Source organism: Sinocyclocheilus rhinocerous, unplaced genomic scaffold (genome assembly GCF_001515625.1).
Source record: "Sinocyclocheilus rhinocerous isolate Xijiao unplaced genomic scaffold, SAMN03320098_v1.1 scaffold11, whole genome shotgun sequence".
Lineage (NCBI taxonomy): Eukaryota > Metazoa > Chordata > Actinopteri > Cypriniformes > Cyprinidae > Sinocyclocheilus > Sinocyclocheilus rhinocerous.
Genome location: NW_015625587.1, coordinates 242,307 through 263,549, shown reverse-complemented (window position 1 = coordinate 263,549; position 21,243 = coordinate 242,307). Strand labels below are relative to the sequence as shown.

The 21,243-nt window shown below is 36.5% G+C and overlaps 1 long non-coding RNA gene across 1 annotated transcript; it reads left to right on the top strand.

Annotated features, from left to right (window-relative positions):
• Positions 1–5,548: 5,548 nt before the first annotated feature.
• LOC107756095 (uncharacterized) lies at positions 5,549–19,876 on the top strand. The gene is made up of 3 exons (XR_001641776.1): positions 5,549–5,560; positions 17,394–17,396; positions 19,799–19,876. It is a non-coding gene; the product is annotated as an uncharacterized LOC107756095 (long non-coding RNA).
• The last annotated feature ends 1,367 nt before the right edge of the window (positions 19,877–21,243 follow it).

Sequence of the window (21,243 nt, the reverse complement as noted above, 5' to 3'; positions counted from 1 at the left end):
TGTTTTCCTTCCTTTTCAGCTCTGCACTTCTAAAAATCCATTCAGAGGAAAGCAAAATGAATCAGCCCTTGGTAGAGACCCAGCACTCATGACTTTAAAGTACCTGTTAATTTCATTTGAACAGTGTGGTGTTTGGGTAAACAACGCCTCAGATCACCCTTTCCAATGTGGCCAGAAATAGGATAAAATCCACTGACTTACTTTGGAAAATAAAATAATAAATAATGATTCTTGCCCATCTATATTTCCTTTTCGAACATTCTTCATGCAACAACAGGGACCAATATTTTGCTTGTTTTGCCAGCTAATATAAATACATACATATATATAGGCCTATTCACCCTGTAGATTTTGAGGATGCTGTCTAGGCTTAAAATAGCTGAAGTAGGCCTATATATTTTAAAGCTTTAAGAAGCCTAGCCTGTAATAAAGGTAATCTACATGATTCTTGTGGTGTATTTCTAAAAGCGAAAAGTGAGGTTTTGACTGCTGTGAATGAATCATTCATATCAGATTTATAAAACTGGATCAATTGATTCATTAAAAAGATCTGAATAAAAAGAATCAATTGAACCGAACATCACTTCGGCATGATTTACAGTGTCGGGGGTAACACATTATGTAATCAGATTACTTTTTTTCATGTAACTAGTAAACTCACGCATTTCTTTTTAATTTACAAGGAAATATCTGAGTTACTTTTTCAAAAAGTAACTTATTGAAATTTATTGACTGATTTATTGACTGACAGCTCTTCTATCCCCATGTTGAGAGAAATCAGGAGTAAGTGCAGAGGTGTTGTGTGCGTTTTTTTTTTTTTTTTATTGCTGAAGAACTTTCTTCTCCTGCATTCTATTCTTCATGCAATCCAGAATGGCAGCACAGTGGAAAGGTTTGTTTGAGATGAGCAGCCTACACTATACAGACGTGAATTCACATTTCCTTCAGCCTGAGGCTTATTCTTTTCACTTTTGGTGTGAAAGGGCTTTTATATTTGCCAAAAATATAACTTTTTTTATATTGAAAACAATCAAGCAAACGCAGGTTAAACATTTCCTGCACAACATTGTGTATATACATTTAACAACATGTGAAGATTATTAAACTATAACAAAAGTCATGCATTAATATTCTATTTAAATATGTGTTAAATATTTAAGTAGAAATTTAAATAGAAATATGTCAAATATTAAATATTGTTTAATATTTAAATATTCTATTTACATATCCATATACTGTGGGTACTATACCCAAATTTAAACTCTTAAGCTCTACGATCCTTTTTACTGAATAATTTCACTATGCCTGTCTTTGTGTAGAAACTTCAAAAACGGTTGTTTAAAACGAGCATTTAATTCAGGCATAAGCTTAAGCTAATATCTTGCCCTCCTCACTGACCTGAAACACAACACCCTCACAATTATCTCTCATTGTCACCTGATCCTTCATTACACAGTCAAAACACATCAGTCAAAATGAATAATATCAGTAAACACGTTATTAAAACAAATAAATGAAATTACAGGTATGAACTGTAAGAAACTGGGACTTAGCTAGATTCACTTGTTGGATATATAGCAGGGGTGGCGAACGTCGGTCCTGGAGAGCCGCAGCCCTGCAGAGTTTTGCTTCAACCCTAATCAAACACACCTGAACGAGCTAATCAAGGTCTGAACGGTTACTAGGAAGCTACAGGCAGGTGAGTTTTAATTGGGGTTGGAGCTGAACTCTGCAGGGCTGCGGCTCTCCAGGACCGGAGTTTGCCACCCCGATATATAGCATGAATATACTCACCCTCAAAATATCGATGTAACCCAAAACTTCTCCCTCTTGCTGTTGGGAGTGACAGCTTACTGCCTCACAATGCGATTAACATCTCGTTTACAGTAATCTGGGGAAGCTCTTTTAAAAAGCGAGTGTAAAATATCAACTTCTCCTGCGATGACTCCACAGTTAACGCCAATAGAAAAAATGGCTTCCGGTGCTGCACCGGATGTAACTGAGCTGGCAAAATGCAGTAGTGATTGTGCATAAAGCCCATTCTCACAAAGATACGTTCCGTGTTCTTCTTCCGAGTTTGTTCTGTCAAGACCAGTCTCCATGAGAACACAAGTCGTTCTTTGAGTTCTTGGAATTGAGAAACAGCTCATGTTTACACGGCAATGTTTAAAAGAACACATGGAACACAAAACGCTATGTGAACTGCCGTTCAGCTTCAACTTAGAATATACCGCACAAGTCATATAGATGACTTTTACAACACCGTTATGGTATTTTTACTTCAATAGCAACCACCTTTCTTCAACACATATCATTGTGTTCACCTACCAAGTGAAAACAGTGTTTGGAATGACATGAAGGTGAGTAAACGATGACAAAGTGTTAATTTTATGGTGAACTATCCCTTCAAAGATGAAGGGAATTTTGAGGTTCTTCCATGTTTCTGTCTCTCAGGGTGGGGCTGAACGAAATAAGATGTGTCTGGTGCCATAACTTCATGAGCTTGTTATTCAGTACCTGTGTTGAATATCACGTACAACTGTTTGACGCCTGATGTTGTTGGAAGGGCAGAGCTCATCTGGCACAGCAATATTATGACATTTCCATAGAATAACGTGTATTTTTGTCATATGATAAATACTAGGCATGTACTGTACTGTGCGCTCACACACAAGCCGGTGTGTGATGAGAACATAAGTGTGCAATTTACTGCCACCTCACTTAGCCTGTGGCTCACACATCTGGAATGGATCAGGTGAGAAGGTTGAAGAAAAATTAAGAAGCACAGCAAAATATTTAAATTGAGCCGGCTGATAGGATGTGTGAACTATGCATGCTCCTGCTGCAGGAATGCAGATTGTGAGAGCATCTGGTGCAGAGCCTTGATTTCAAGCAGACGTAGTATAAGTGGGATGCACAAAGAAAAGCCATGCTCACAGGCCATCATTCAGTCATCATTCATATCATAAAGCTCCACCACCAAGAGGCCTTTTCATCATATGGAGTGTTTGTCATTGCAGTGTTTTTAATTTTGTGCTCATTTGCTCATTTAGACACACTGGCAGCCTGCAGCTCTAGGGCAACTGCGTGTGTGTGGAAAGCACAAGGGCTTTGGTGTGTTTTAGTTGAACAATTAGGAGAACAAAAACATACAGTTTGGTTTGTTTATAGGTTCACAAGAGAAGTGTATTTGATGTAATAATGAGACAGCAGGTCCATATGGGTGCCTGCAAACTTCATCTTGCCACTTCATCAACCTGCACAAAAATGAAAATCATCAGAAATTCCTCGAGGCATATAAGATGTATGGCTGGTGTGTGGAAATTTCCCAATTAAAATGTAATGCATTAGGACAGATGTACGCCATGGAAGTGTTTGTAGATATCAAATTGGAATCAGATTGTCATTCCTTTTGATACACTATAGACTACTGTTCAAAAGTTTGGGGACAGTAAAATGTTTTAATATTTTTGAAAGTAGTAATATTTTATTAAAAATACAATAAAAACACTAACATCGGAGAGGTAGTATTAACATTAAGTGGCATGGCATCTGACAAACGGAAACCATTGGCACATGCCACTATGCTCAGTGGCACATCCGGCACATGTGTCAGTGAAGGTTGGCATGTGCCACTGACACTTATTGTGACGTGCCGATGGATTGTGTTAGTGTCACTGACATTGTTGCAGAACATGGCACCGTATGTTGCAGCAGTGACACTGCTGCTGTCAGCCAGAGTATAACGTAGACTGTGTAAACACACGCTCTTAATGGCAGAACGATATTTATTTGATGATACATTTCGGTTTCTGTCAAGCATATTAATTATACCGCGGAGTTAATATGTATAACAACTTAGGCTTCTTCATACCAATGATAGATTAATTCCGTGTGTTTCCTAGAATGGTTAGCAAACACCGTGTCTACACTAGATGCGATCATTGACACATCACATCGTGCCGCAACAGTTAGAAGCTGTCCACACTGGACTTGACAAAGCGAGTGTTGCAAATACCTGCATCTAGTGTGAATATAATCACTGATTATAATGGGTTCTATTGTCTTTTGTCGTGTCGTGTCCTGCTGTGCCGCGCCACGCCACTCGCGTCCAATGTAGACACAGAGTAGGTCAGTTCAAATTTGCATCAGACAGAAAGATACATTAACACACAATTATTTTTTGATAACTTACCTTATTATTCTTGTATAGACGTAATCAATATTTGTCCAGTGGTAAAAATGCAAGCAGTACCCAGCTTCAGCAAAGTCAGTGCCAATTCACCTGAGCCAAACGATGTCAGCACAAATTCAAAACATTGCTTGTTGCTCGCTCATGCTCTAACCTTCCTTATTTCTTCTTCTGTTGTTTTGTTGCACATTAACAGCATATTAGTGCACTGCTGCCTCTCACTGGTGTATTAAATGTAGGGCGACTACATGACTCCACCATTTTGACATTAGCAGGTTGAAAGGCTTTGCGCAAAGCAGAAACATTCCCTTTGCATATTTCCACTTTCTTTTAAATGTCTGACACAAAAAAATAGAGATTTTTGTAATGAGGTGATTAAAAGAGAAGGCAGAAAATCTTCTGGTAATTTCCTTTCTTTTGATTGGCATTAAAGTGGGATCTGACATCGCTAACCAGAAGGTGGCTCAATAAATACACCTTTCAAATAAGATCTTTACACTATCTGTAACAGGTATTCCAATGCCACTTATTTAACAAGTCTGAAGGAATCCAGACATTTTGGGGTTTGGGTTTGTGACACCCCTCCTCATGTAAATGTGATGTTTAAGTCTGTAGTCATTCTCAGTTGCACACTCATGATACCAACTGCTGTATGATTTATGGCTGTTGTTAAAGGAAATGCTTAATTTAATATATATATACGTATATATATATATATTTTTTTTTTTGGGGTAAAGACCTGCATTTTGGCTATGGTCCCTGTATTTGACTAAAACCAGTCCTGATTGAGTTTAGGCCTATTCCTCAAGTATTTTAAACATTAGGCCGTGGAAAATCATTATGAATGTATTTGATGTGGTTCTAATATTGCGTCATCATTTTTTCAGGTGTGTTTTCTATTATTTTTTATTTTTTTTTTCAAAGAGCTGGCTTTTGTTGAACTTCACAGAAATGAGCTTTGGAAACAGCATGAATTTTGTTTGACTTAAGTGAACTAAGTTAACTGAATCTTAAATTTTTTTTCCATTTGGCAAAACAAATGAAACCAAGGAAATGTTTATTTAAAAGTGCTGAAAGTGTTTATTTGAAAGTTTGAGAATGTTTATTTGAACAGTGAGAAAGTGTTGAACTTGCCCTTTCCATTTCTAAATTGTTTTATTGGTTGTATTTTATTAGTCCTGTTTCTTTGCTAATGCAATGTTAATTTCATTTATTGAACTTTGGGGGATTACTGTCTTTACCGACTGTACCCAGTTTTGATGAATGTTACCCGTTAGTAAAGCATCAATCCATTTTAGATCAAATTATTCCACTTTTTATTGATTCCATCTGTAATTTGGTATGTAGCATATATTCTGGCAGAATATTGTGAGCATTAGCAATATGCTGATATTTGATTGTATCAGTAAATTCCTTGTCTTCAATTGCTTCGGATAAAATGTAAGAGCTAAACAGACAATGTTTCCACACACTGAAAGAATATGAGCTAACTTTGTGTACATTAAAAAGTGTTTTGCTAGCACTTACAAAATGTCAGTTTTTAGGATAGATCTGGTGCCATGACCCAGAGGACTTGGATTAAAACACATATTAATTTTGTCAAATTAAAGTTAAATCATGCAGTCTTTTAGATGTTTTTGTCTATTCATACTACTTTAAAGCTCATAAGAAATTATTTTATATATATTTATACAATAAACAAACAAAACTGGTATAATAAGACTGTCAGGTGCAACACCTGCTCACCATCTGCCCCAGTGAAATCAGGAGACAAGGCTGACAAACTTGTTACTTCTTCTTATTGCTTTTTTTTTCTTGATCTCACGTTAACATGTTGAAAGGTATATTTATGGAGCAAGACTGTAAGAGTTGTTTCAGATGGTTTCAATTCATCAGCTGGAGCATACATCTGTTCCTGCTTCAGACAGTAAAAAAAAATGCTTAACTTACATAAAATGTTTATTTTGGATTATGTTTGCAACAGCCTCTCCAGTCCTAACAAGTTGTCAGATATGTCCGATAACCAGATGTATTTGTGTATTTGCAGATGCTGAAATCTGCAATGTGAGCAAAGGACTTCATCTGCTATTGACTGGCATCAAGTATATTGATCAAGCTTATGCCTTCTTTTTATAGTTCATTATATTTGTTATTTCAATTGTTTGAACATCAAAATGACAAGATTTTCATTGTGACAAATAGTTAATCAATTAAAAGTTATTCAGCGAAGCAGGCAGGTAGAGTTCAGTGTTAAAGTTATATAATTTTTTAGTAACACAACAGACTTTGAACAAATACCAATGACCTGAAGTAACACTTTGTGAGAAGGTAATGTCGAAAGTACGAAATAAAGACATATCGACCAGTATGATCTATGTACAGGTATTTCTATCAGTATTTGTTCAGCATTGCTGGCACACAATGAAACGTTGTATTAACTATTCTTTCTGTATCAGCAGTGTGATCTTCTAACTGGATTTGATCTATATTTTATACACACCAAGAGCTCCAAAAACAACCAGAGCCATCTAAAATGTCTCAAAAAACAACAGCAGATGAAAGACTCAGAGTTGCCAGTCAAAGGCCATAATGTTAATGAAATTTGTGAGGTAAAATCCACTGTTTTTACATTTTCTATTGAATTGGTAAGTTTACAGGGCTGAATTTTTGACGGAAAGCAAAGAAAAAATAAGCTGAGGTGCAAAACTAGGCAAATTCATACAACCACATGCTCAAAGAGCTAAAGCAGAATGTTTAGCAATCACTTCCATTTTATGCCAATTAACTCATTAGCCTCGTAATGTAAAAAGCACAAGAGTTGATACTGGCAGGACAGAGACGGGACAGAGTGAAAAAGAGGACATTTCCATTGATTAACACCTTTAACAGCTCCAAAACATCTGTGGAGAGGTATTAAGTAAAAATAATAACAATAAATTCAGAACAATTGTGAACAATAAATATTAAAAATATATATGATTAGTCAGATTTTTATTGGCCAATACATGGAGCTTGTAAGCGCTGGGCAGGGACAAGACATCTTTGCACCAGTTGTGATGTGAATTGTTGAGATTTAAAAAAATGTGTATCTCCTTGGGCCAATAAATAATGCTTTGGAGAGCAAGTCTTGCATAAAGTTCTGCAAAAAGTGAATAGTGCTTATCAGTGACAAAAAATTATTTGAGAACGAACAATTGACCGTCATTACAAAACAACTCAGTGGTTTCCAATTTCAGTAGTGACCAAGTAGGAAAAATGCCTAAAAAAAAAACAAACACAGCATGTGTTAAAACCTTTATAAAGTGACCACAAAATACTGAAGCTTTTATTTCCTTTCATAGAAAATCCTCCTCTACCGCTCCACCAGATGCCAGGAGGACATGTGATGTACTACCCAGCAAGATAAGATGTCCAGCTTTTTCCTTTCTAATATCACTTATATCATTTTAAAAGATCAAAGCATTGTACATTGTTCCACTTTTCAAAGGGCTTGAGACAGGAGATTGTATTCTGTTAATAACCACACATTTGGAAGCATTAAATATAACTCAAGGATTGCAGCGCAGTCTGTTCCAAGCAAAACACATTTAGGAAATATTAGCCTGGTTTCTTTGATTTTGTCTAAAGCAGTGGAAACATATATACAGTACAAAGATCAAAATTAGGGAGCATTAGATAAGTGCATATTTAGTGAAATATACTACTATTTTATAAGTTGTCTATATTTCATTAAAATAAAATGTATATAAAAAAATAAGCAAAAAAAAAAAAAGATGAACTTAACTATAATAGTGGTACAAGACATATAAGAGCTTTGCTACATTTTGGTATTGCTCTCATTACAGTAGTACATAACTCAATGGATCATCATGATGAAACAAATTTTGTTTTGATTCTGGTATAGGTTATGTCTAACCTAAGTTGTATACATATTACTTAAAATTCACTCCCCTTTCAGTCACTGATTATATCCCTATCCACCTGATTTTTCTCGTAAAGGCAGGCACGGCTATTTGTAAATTGTGGCTTCTGGTGTCATTCGCTTCCAGCTATTTTTAGTTGTACAAAACAGCTCATTTTGCTGCTTGATATTGCAAACTGCTGGTGTGTCAAATTTCAGAATGTGCCAGTAATTTGGAAATATCCTTGCTTAAACTCTATAACACTTGCACATGGCTTGGCTGATACCAAAACTGTGTCTTAAATCTGTCTGGGACAAGTAAAACCCATTTGAGGCTATGTTTTGCCTACATTAGCTTGGCTGGCCATCATCTTGCGGGAGCTTGAGAGCCAAGAACATTAAGGTCTGACCATGAATCACTTCAGTATAATTGCTCTGATACACTTTCAACAGTCAAAGGCAAGGTTTCCTCTCCTAAGCACTCAGGTCTCAAGGAAAGTGCATAATAACAAACCGCTTTCAGACTGAATGTGGGCTAGTCAAGAAATTGATTTAAAAATTCATGCTTGCACCACAGGAGCTTTTCTTTCTGGCTTTGATGCTATATTTACTTTACTCTATAAATATCAATCCAGAGCTGTCTTCCGGTACAACTGACAAGCATAAAGATTCTCAACCTAATCCCCAGAAAAGTAATCCTCAGAGGAGCATTTATAATTGTCTGAAAGGGTTTAGATAAATAAACATAAAGTACACCAGTTCAATACAAAGAAACTTTAAAAGAATTTCTGTGGTGTCCAACTTGTTAGTTCACCACCTCTTTGCGTGTGTCAGTTTATGATCAATAGAGTCTCGCTGATACTGGATTGTTGTCTATGACATCAGATTGGCAAACAGTAACCTTAGCTATTGTTTTACGCTCCACCAACCAGTATAGATCATCCTTTTGCACAAAAGCCAGGCAGTTCCTCAGCTTTATGGCTTCTATCTTCAGGCCCTTACCTTCACCTCAGGCTGCCTTTGCCTCCCAGAGATGAATAGTGTCGGTGAAATAAGGGTACAGCCTTTGAGTTCAAGCCCAAAGAGCTCATACCATAGGACATAAATTGCTCTGCTAGTTAGGGCTCTGTAAAAAAATATCTGTGTATCTGACTGAAGACAGGAACAGCGAAAGCAAAAGCTAATGATTGAACTACAGTCATTCTCTGAAAGAGATGAAGATGGCCTGGAGATTTTTCAAAGCTTTGCAGAAGTGTTTTCTGTGGGTGCCTAAACATGACATCCAGTTGTTCTAGTCCCACTTATAAAAGATGCAAATATTGCATATTTGTACTTCAATTGTACACATTCAAGATGGTAAGATTTTTTTTCTCAAACTTAATGAAAAGAAAGGTCACCAAGGCTCTTATGGTCACCAAGGTTACATTTATTTGATTGAAAATACAGTAAAAACAGTAATGTTGTGAAACATTATTACAGTTTAAAATAAATGTGCTTAATATTTTTATGGAAACCACAATACACTTTTTCAGGATTCTTTGAGGAATAGAAAGCTCAAAAGAACACCATTTATTTAAAATAGATATGTTTCATAACATAAATGTCTTTACTGTCACTTGTATTCATCACCAGAGAGAGGCCTAATCGTTTCACTGGAAGATCAACTTGTGATATTTTGATTAAAACTTGCAAGTTTTATTTTAAATAAAAAAAATTCAAAAACACAGGGTAAATTTTCATTTTATGCCAACTTTACCTTTTTATTTATTTTATTTTATTTTATTTTTTAACTATTTTGGTAAATTAAACCAAAGAATACCCAGGGCTATAGAATCAACTATCCAGTGAAGTCTCTGCTTCGTGACCGGCAGCCCTTTATGCCGAGTTCACACTGCACGATTTTAGCCCGATTTTTCACTCGCCGACAGGTTTTGCGAAATCTCCGACAAATGCCCGAAATCAGAGGCAAATCGGTGCTCGTTCACGCGAGTGACAATCACGCAGTGTGAATTATCAAAGACGCGATCTGAGGGAATCGCCGACACGTCGCAGACGCCCGCAAAATTTTTGGCATGCTAAATATCTGGAGCTGTCGGTAATTCACAATCATGCTGTGTGCAATGATTTCTGACTGAAAACTACATCGGCGATGACCTACAGCCAATGAGAGACCAAGATACAGGGCAGCGGGAAGTTCGGGGAGGAGTTATAGACCAGAATATCAGTATTTTAATAGGTATATGAACAATTATATCATACAGAAACAAGCACAAACATTTGCTTGACCAGCCACAACATCAGCATAACAGTTACTGCAAAATTATTTACCTCCAACTCTCTTTGCAGAACACCCAATCCCTGTTCCCTGCATCTCCCTCCTGCATAATCTGTTTTTCTTTTTCTCCTTGTAGCTGGAAATCAGCTCACCGACAATTTGCCGGCTATATATATTTTTTAAAAATAATTACAGTCTTGCTTGAGAACTCCGGTCTGACGCACGCAGGTTCTTGCGTTATTTCCTTATCACTTCTCGCGTGTGTTTTGTTGTGAAACATAGCTTGCGGACCAGACAGAGTTGTGGCGATTCTTCCTATTGTAAAGTCATGCCGTGTGTAACCTCCTGTCGCCGATCCATCGTGCAATGTGAACACAGCAGCGACTGACTGCTACCTCAGATAGTCGTGCAGTGTGAAAACCACGGTGACCCGACGACTTTGAAAATCATGCAATGTGAACTCAGCATTAGAGTGGAGCCCTTTGTAAATGTGCGTGGAATCATTTCACAAAAATTAGTTCATTAAGCCCTCGTCTAGCAATCCCAATGCTCCAAATAGTAATTAAACCTAAATTATCTTTGTTTGTACATTTTCTGAGAGGAGTACCTTTTCTCGCGCCAAAGCACCCGTATAAAGGCTCTTCCGACTGCGCGATCCCGATACATACACATATACACAGAATTACAGTATTTAAGTATTCATGCAAACATAAGCTGTTATGTCTTAAGTGAACGTTTGGGGAACTGTTGGGAAAAAACATTTGATGTGTAACATTATATTAGATCCGAGCATTAAAGTATGTCTTAACTCTTTCCCCGCCAAACACGGAATTTTTCCGGGTTTCATGAGACTACGCTTCCCTGCCAAACATGCGCTATTACGCATCTCCTGAATGAGTCTAGAATGTGCCGATCAAAAACACATGCGAGGAAGACGCAGAAATGAGCGATCTCGTATGAATGCATATGAAAAACAATGCGATCATCAACAATAAACAGCATATAAATGAAAACTGCCTAATGTTAATTGCCTAATGTGAAATGTCGATCCAGGTGGCAAAGGACAGTGAAGCTTTGGGGCTGTTGATGGAAGCGATAGGCCTACTGCATTTTTGCTTTGATCATCCTACTGAATATGATCCACATGTAGTATTTGATAAAAACTTGATTTTCTCTGCTTTTTGCTCAAAATGTTGCTTTTTTTTATTTTATAAAACTTACCTACATTCAAAGTGTGGATAAAAAATAGAATGCTTGAAGCTAGAATAAAACATTTTTTTTTGTTTAAATGTAGAGGCTCTGTTCTTTATTTTGATGCAGGCCTATTGCATGTTCAGATATTTATAAAACAAAATTTTTGGGTGCAATGAAATTTTAGTGAAAATCATCAAAAATGCTGGTGGTGGCAGGCAACTTTTTTCAAAAACGCTGGCGGGGAAAGAGTTAATATATAGGCCATCTGTCTGATTAATGTTAAAGGGCACCTATTATGCCCCTTTTTACAAGATGTTATATTGGTCTTCTTGGGTGTCCCAGAATGTGTCTGTTACATTTCAGCTCAAAATACCCCACAGATTATTTATTATAACATGCTGAAAATGTCATTTTTGGGGCGTGTCTAAAAAAAAGAGCTGTTTTGGTGTGTATCACTTTAAATGCAAATTAACTGCACATTCCCGCCCAGTCTTCAGAAGAGGGCGTGGCGTACAAAGCCACTAGAAGGCAAGCCTGCAACCTTTAGCCAAAAAAGCGTAACAGCTATTGCTAACACTTCCGCTTTGGCAGTACGTGGGAAAGGAGACCAGAGGCCTTTTTTTTTTTTTTATGGATGTCAATGGGGGAGGAGTCTCGCGTAGCCAGACCTTCAGACTGACAGCAGAAGGTCTGGGAACCTTGGCAAGCTTTGAATGGCAAGGACCGCCCCAGAGGCCATATGACTGGCAGATAAAGCACCCAATCACATTTCGGTTTGTGCCACGTCATGTTTAGGGGCGTGGAAATGTCCACACAATAACAGACCGTGTGTAAAACTCTTGGACGTATTTTAAAGATGCTATGCCGCAAACTTTAAATATTTCACATACTTTTAAAAATCCAGCGTTTAGTTGATCCTGATAAGCGCTCATTATCACAGTTGTAAACATGACTGCTTTCTTCTAACATGAGAGGGTTTGGCGTCACTGCATATTTGTTTCCAGGCGGAACGTTAAATAACGTGACACATACGTCTCCCGGAAATCCTGTATAATTCAACTAATCCGATGATGACTTCGAAACTCCCGAAGGGTTTCCAATTGTGTGTGCCGTATGCATCAGACGTTCAGCCAACGGTCCGTGGGCGTGACGTCTGAGGCTGAGACTAATGGAGGAGAGGCTTCACTACGCTGAATAAACAGCATTTTAGAGGAAACAGCTTATCATTTAATGAATCGACAGCCTATCGGCTAATCTTCATGTTTTACACTAAACAATACTTTTAGATTGAAATATTTATCCAAATAGTTTACACCAAAAAAATTCAGTTTTATAAGAGAAGTCACTGACATTTTGCGACAGGTGGGATTCAGCTTACGGCACTTCTCATTCATTCCTATCGTATCCGTAAACGGCGATTGAGTGTCGCACAACTCTGACTAAAATTCAATGATGTCAAGGTTATAATGTGATTGGTTATTAAGGCACACGTGATCCAAATTGACCGTTATGCTTTCTCCAATAGTAAGTAATACAGACCCTCTCATCTCCCAATAGTAAGACAATCTCTGGTGGCGTATACATCTCTGCGTTACATATCTACAGCAAAAAACAGCCGGTAGCAAAATGACGAGAGAACCGGTGTTCAGCCGTACATGTACACAGAGACAAATATGAGAATGAACCAGGACATCTCTGAATGGTTATTTGATACATTTATGTACATTTAGAGTGTTTACAGCCCATTTGCAACAACGAATGAGCAACACACACACAAATACTTCTATAAAGTTTGCTATGTGTTTTAACGAAATGACACACACACACAAAATACGGTTAAAACATTAGCTAAGCACTATAATGACATGACATTAATGTGAGGGATACTGTCGCATCATATTCAAATATTACTTCTCGTATCGGTGCTCATGTGGCAAATGTGGGAGGATTCCTACAGAACCAGAGAATGTATGCTGCATTTAGTGTTTTTAATTTCTTGTCTTTACAGATAACATACACAATTTTTCAAGACAATCACCTTTTACACTGTTCTTTACAAACGTGTGGTTATACAGTACATAAACAAGATTAAAAGTAGATGACAGACATTTGGTCTCTAAGACAACAATGGCTTTAGCCGCATTTGTTGTGGAACTGGCTAACAGGCACATCGACTGAAATGGCAATTTACTCAAAAATCGTAAAGAATAAACAGTGTGACACTTACTTCTTCTGGGAATGAAGCTGGATCACGAACAGTTGGTTCAGATCCATCCTTGATTAACAACTTTTTAGCAAAGCCTGCCTTGTATTGCCCCTCATTCACAAAGCAGTCTGTAGTGAAATGATTTGCGCAGACATAAACGAAATTTGGTACATTTTGAGGTGCATTACCTTCAAAAATAAAAGTAATCCACTGCGTCTTCAGTGGCTCCAATGTTGGGAGAAAATGAAGACTTTTATGCTCAGTCTGCTGAGTCATTTGTGGAATGGAATGGAAACCATGATAGATTGGGTCGCATGATTACAGAAAGGCCCTTATGTTCTTGACTAGACATCAGACAGAAAGGTGTTCTTGGTACATGTTTTCTAAAAGGAATCTTAAATGACTCTTTGATTTGTATCCCTAATGAGTCATATCGAAGTGAAATGTGTTTGCAGTATCCAAAGCAAAAAGTCTCTATGAGCACACCTCGACAGAACAGCACCTGATCAACGGATGATACCCATTCATCTTAACCATAACAAACAGCTAAGTGCTACTTAGCCAGTGCTATTCTTGCCTGGTCATATGAGTCATAATATGGCCAGCACATGTTGGCAGTTGTGATGTTCTGGGCACATTGCTTTCAGCATGATCAATCCTCATCTTGAAGCAGTGGGAAAGTTTTCAAAGAAAATACTTCCCATAACATTCTTGAGTTCCACATTTACTCAGATGGCAAGGCAAGATTTTATTTGAATGTTCTCAGTAGATTTTGGATGACTTTTGAACAGTAAGACAAAAAAGGATCATTTGCAATAAAAACGTCACTGTCTTCTCTATTACTGAACTTGCTAAACTTGAACTCATCCACAGATTGCAGTATATCCACCGATCAGTCTGCTCAGCCTTAATCCACTGTAATAATAATTTTATGACAAAAAAAAGATTTATTTATTTTTGATAGTACACAGGCATATGACATTTTCGGTAATGCTTTAAATAAAATTTACAGTGTAAGTAAACCGAATTTACACCGTACCTTTTCGTAATTATAGTGTAGGCCTACCTATACAGTACAGTACCTCTGTGTACTAAGCTACATATACTAATAATAAGGGAACAATCGGCAACATTTAGGGAATAAAGAGGTAATAATCTGGAAAATTACAAATTATTCATACTAAAAGTATATTGAAACTAAGGGGTAGCCTACCCTATTGTACTGTAATATTACGTTGTATGTATGACCTATGCTAAACAACAATTTAACGTTTGCAAGCGATTTAGCAGCATACATATAAAACACATATAAAAAACACTGGGTTACTGTTTCAATTCAAACGCTTGGTTGAGACTATTGGGTAAGGAAGCTGGGTTGATTTGACCAAATTTGGGTTGATAATCATAAGAAACCCGACGGTGCTGGGTTAGTAATGTGGACGCGAAAGAGAGCATGCACGTCACGCGACGGTTCTGTGTGTGTGTGTCGAAAACAGTGTTTGCGGGAATATGTGTGGAAAATAGAAGAAAACTAACTGAAGCGCAGAGTAGAGACAACTTTCTGGAGTGTCAAAAGAAAAGAAGAAAAAACTTTCAAAAGAAGAAGTAGAGGCTTTGAACTGGCTTTCCAATAACGAAGATCTTGTAATAAAAAGAGCGGATAAGGGAGGCGCAGTTGTTGTATGGGGCAGAGATCAGTACATCAAAGAAACCTTTAGACAGCTACAAAATTGTGAGTACTATTAGCGCCTGAAATTTAATCCAATAGAAAGTATTAAAAATGAATTGACTGACATTTTATTACATGCTGAAAATGAGGGATGGATTTTAAAAAATGAACGTGATTTTCTATTTTGTAAAGATCCTAGGATTTCTACTCTTTATATGCTTCCAAAAGTACACCAAAATCTTGAAAATCCACCAGGGAGACCTATAATTAGTGGTAATGGGTCTATTACAGAGCCGGCTTCAAAATGTGTGGATTATTTTATTAAACCATTGGTTAGTGAACTCCCCTCGTTCATTCAAGATACAACTCATGTATTGAATATCGTTAAAGAAATGAAAACTACAGAATCATCTATACTGGTGACTATGGATGTTGAATCATTGTATACGAATATAGATCATAAAGATGGGCTGGAAGCATTATCATACTATTTAGATATGAGATCATCTACTGAAAGGCCACCGGCATGTTTTATTATGCAATTAGCAGAATGGACATTAAATAACAACTTCTTTCTGTTTCAAGGTGAATTCTATAAACAAATTAAAGGTACAGCAATGGGTGCCTGTTTTGCCCCAAATTATGCAAATTTGTTTTTAGGATTTTGGGAAAATAAATTTTTATTTTCTGATTCAAATCCACATTTAAAGAATGTGATGTGGTGGGGTAGATATATAGATGATATCATTTTGATATGGATAGGTTCAGAAGCAGATCTGTTAGTCTTTCATTCATACTTAAATAATACCAATGTGAATTTGAAGTTGAGTCTTGATTTTTCACATACTCAGATAAATTTCTTGGACTTAAATTTTTTTAAAGAAGGCAGTGGTGTATTACATACTACTATTTTTAGGAAGGAAACAGATAGAAATACTATTTTAAGAGCAGATAGTTTTCACCCTTCATGGTGACAATATTCCCTTAGGACAGTTTCAGAGGTTAAAAAGAATCTGTGACAAGGAAGAGTAATAAGAATTCAGATCTGGAAGTATTATATTGGTGATCTTGTGTGTTTTTTTTTTATATAAAGAAATTTATACTATGTACATACAGTCTGATTTATATATTTAAAAAAAAATTTCTCTCCTTTATACATGATTATATTGTGTTTGATTTAATTTGATATGTAATCGTCGAACTTCCTCTCTATTGTTTGTCCTGTGTAGAACGACCAGGTGATTGTTATTTGACTAATTAACAGCTGCTTAAAATGAACTCAGATTGTGTTTGTTATTCACACCCTGACGAAGGCAAAATAGCCGCAACGCGTAGGTGTGTACTTGTCACCTGTTCTTAAAACTTATAGCCATGATGAAATAAAGGCTTTTTAATTTTTTTTGAATAAGATTCGAGTGCCTTGGACTACTATTATTCTTACGAGTTGAATCAACCCCTGCACCCAAAGAGCACCGAGACTAGAAACCCAATACCCCGTGCAGCACTTCTTTTGCATTCTTTATTTCGAGGAACTTTCTGGAGTGTGTTCGTTTAAAACTGGACCTGTGAATGTGGTGAGCAGGAACTGGAAACAGCTGGAATGGCGCGTGAGACAAGTTTATCCGTGTTTGTGGCGCTCTTGACAAGAATATGTGTGGAAAATAGAAGAAAACCAATCGAAGCGAATAGGAGAGACATTTTTGAAACTGACTGGAGTCTGTTCTTTTAAAACTGGAGGGTTTTGTCGGAGTGTTTGAGCCTTGAGCAGTGACTGATGAGCAGTAAAGCCTTGAAATGAACACGTCGAAATGGTGCTTGAGAGGATCAAAAAGGTCAAATCAAAGATGGTATAATCCTGTCGATTTATTCTTGACTTTCAGTTTTCATTACAGGCTTTCAGTATGTGTGTTTCTTGGCGTGATGGTTTGGCCGTAGTGTACGTAGTTTATTCGTCAGTGGGTGAAAAACATGAACAAAATAAACAAAATCTCAAATTTGTTCTTAGACATAAGTTATTCAATATTAAACTTTTCAAAATCATGTTGTTTTAACTGTATAAGTGTGGAATTGCTTTGCTTTTTTCTGAGCTTTTCATGTAGGCCTACGGTTTTTTGTTTTCATTTTTGTCAGTTTCTGGTGTAGGCTAATAATTGGGCTGGACAATAATTCAATATCAATATATATCGTAATATAATTTTTTTCAATAACGGTGATAGGATTTTTAAACACATTTCCGATATTTCAATATACATTAGGTTTCCCATAGTTGATTTATTTGTGGCTGTTTTTGGCAATATTTCCGCATTTTGGGTTCATTTAAACCCAGCAGTATCATTTAAATTTTCAAACAAAATTTTAATTAAAGGGGTCATATGATGTTGCTAAAAAGAACATTTATTTTGTGTATTTGGTGCAATGAAATGCGTTTATGCGGTTTAAGGTTAAAAAAACACATTATTTTCCACAGCAGATATTGTATTGCATTACCACATTTTCTTTTATTACACCATTTTTTTATTTTATTAAGCCATTGGATCCTCTGCAGTGAATGGGTGCCATCAATGAGAGTTCAAACAGCTGACAAAACATCACAATCATCCACAAGTAATCCAAGTAATTTAACCTTCTTGAGCTCTTCAGCTATTTTTGGCAGAAAAATGTAACGTTTTTTTGTTGTTTTTTTTTATAGAAATTTTTACTTCATCGGAATGGTATGAAAATTGGTAAAGGTTTTGGCACTTGTGATGTGAAAAAAACCCCCCCATCATGGACATGATTTGAAAAGGTTAAATGGTCCTGAAAAAAACAGTCACACTTGTACTCCTCGTGGTCAAAAATGACTGCAATGCATTGAAAATTAATGGGAAACAAATTTCATCTAGTGGAAATGTGTGATACACAACTTTAGATTCATGGTTTTGATTAAGTTTTAGAATAAAACATGTTTTGGAAAATATACATTTCATATAAAATTTTTCATAAACTTAAACCTCTCTCTCTATATTATCTACATCCTTAGCATTACTAAGCAGTTCCCTTGGATTCCCGCACTTCAGCATTAGATGATGGCCATGTTCTTTTTGGGAGGAGATTAACATTTCTGCAAATGCTGCAGACCCCCAGTGAGTGGCCCACCCGATGGCAGACAATGTATGAGCTGTGGAGGGATTAGGGTATCTGCATCGCACCCTGTTTATACCACCCTGCCTTTCAGACTAAGTGTGCAGAAATGGCGAATCAGTCAAGATGGAATGTTGCCCAGCCATAAGAGAGCTGTAGGATCAGGTCAAACTCCTGGTGCCAGGCTGTATCACGTTCAGCAGCCTCAAAGGCCATTTTGGTTTGATTTCAGAGCCGATTTGATTTGACTTTCAGACAGCACGTCTCTCATATACACTTCTCACTGTTGCCATTATTGGTTTCTTGGTTTGAAAGGAGAGGAGGGTGGATGGGCTTTTATTTCCTTTATACATTTAAATGATAGTATTGTAATGCAGTAAGAAAGTCGATAAACCCAAAGTATACATATAAACCAGATTTCTTGGTAAATGTAAACGCATAAATGTATGAAAACTGAGTTCAGGAATTCCTAAGTTTATTGCCATTTTTTTTTAATCATCATAGTGGTTTGTTTGCTCGGATGTATTGCAATGATGAAACGATGTCATATGGAGATGACGAGAAAAAGAAAACCAAACAAATGAATGCCTGCTATAATATAAATGAGTCCGTCTTTCATCAGTAACACATGTACAAAGAGTATGTGTCAATGACTACCATATGAAGAAAACCATAAAGGCACAACTTCAGAAAGCACATTGTCGATGCACTTAGGAGCCCAAAGAAGTGTCACTTCACAATTTGTGCAAGTTCTGCAGTGAAACATAATAGATTGATGAGAAGAGTTTTACAAGAACAAAAGAAGAGTTTAGAGGTGAAGACAGAAGGCAATCACGCACAGCACAAAATATCCTTGTGAAAAGGCAGAAAGGATGGTACTATTTTGACATTAATGACAGCAAATAGAGTATTTATCAGTTCACCCAAAAATGAGAATCTTTTCCAAGGCAGTAACCATGTATGTTATGTTAAAAAAGGCACAGTTAAACTAGTCAATATAACATTATCAATATAACAAGTATTAAAACACACACACACATTATATACAAGTATAAAATACAGTAAAGACTACTACGTTATTGTCACAATTCGCTGGATCCACGGGCACGAGGAAACTGCTCAGAACAAGAGTCTTTTAATGATTCAACTAGGAGACACCGAGTACAAGGATGACGTTCACAACAAGTAGATCCGACAAACTTAACTGAACAGACTGGGGCTTATAAACATAGGATAACGAGGGACAAAGTAGACACAGCTGGAATCAAATGAACATAATTAACACGAGGAGAAACTGGGTCATGGGGAGCAAAACACACAGTCCAGAACCCTGATAATTATAGGGTTATAGGGAATTATATGTATTTCAAATAAATGCTGTTTTGAACTTTTTCATCAAAAAAAAAATTCCACAAAAATATTAAGCAGCATAATGGTTTCATTAATAAAAATGAATACAATTTCATTAATAAAAATGAAATAAAAATGTTAGACCAAATCAGCATATTAGATTGATTTCTGAATGAAGCTGAAAATTCTACTTTGTTACCACAAACTATTCTAAATGACATTTTATACAATATTAAAATCGAAAAGTTATTTTATAGTGATTTCATATTATTGCTGTTGTTACTTTTTTAAAAATAAAATTAAATAAGTGCAGCCCTTGTGAGCATACAGTAAGAGACTATATTATATTGATATTTTTGATTTAAAATGTGAATTCCTTTCAACCTCAAGAGAAGCACAGGAAATCACATAGAACAGAATAAGATTTTGGTAAATGTGTTAATGTGATTTAGAATTTAAAACTGAATTTAATTAAATTAATCTCACTGATGAAATAAAATCAACCTAATTCCATGAATTCAATGTTCTATAAACCATTGAGGGGTTTATAAACATTTGTAAGTTGTTCATATGTAAAATGGACTACATGTGGTTATTTTCTGGTGTTATTTGAAATCAGTTACCTAATGTGAATGAAAATATGAAAACAATCTATATGCGCAATTCTGAGAAGCAGCGTAGATTTACATATCTCATGTATGATTCGGAGTACAGAGTCACATGTTCATGACAGACTGATGGTCTGTCTCTCTAGAGTCTAGACGGACATTGTTACAACATTTCACATGATTCTTTCTCTCCCTGGACAAACCAGAAATGTTTAATCCATTAACCAGTGACAACACGGCATTGTAATTTATTTTATTTCTTGCTCCAGTCTATTATTCATTTCCCTGTTTAGCCAAAGGATTATGATGATGTTTTTTGTTTTCCATTTTTTAAGCCATGATGGATTTGAAGAACATCCATATGTTTTATTTTGACATTCACATCCTGCTGCTCGAAATGGTTAGATGCTGGAGTCATAAACCTATCATTAAACATCATTAATCCCCAGGTCCCTTGTTAAACTGGCCATTATAACACTCTACCCTGGAGGTATTAACAACAACCTTAACTACCATTGGCTGATAGACTTTAGCAAAAATTATTACCTTAATAAAGTCTATTTTATAATATTTGCATGCACAAGCATCTTCTATTTGACACTGCAAAGGCTGTCTGGCTCATTTTAAGTGCTCCCGTGGGGAAGTTTCTTGGCAGGCTAAGTGATATGTGGCACTCCCATTTGGAGAGGGACCGCAGTGATGCCGTTTGAGTAAATATGGACTTTTAA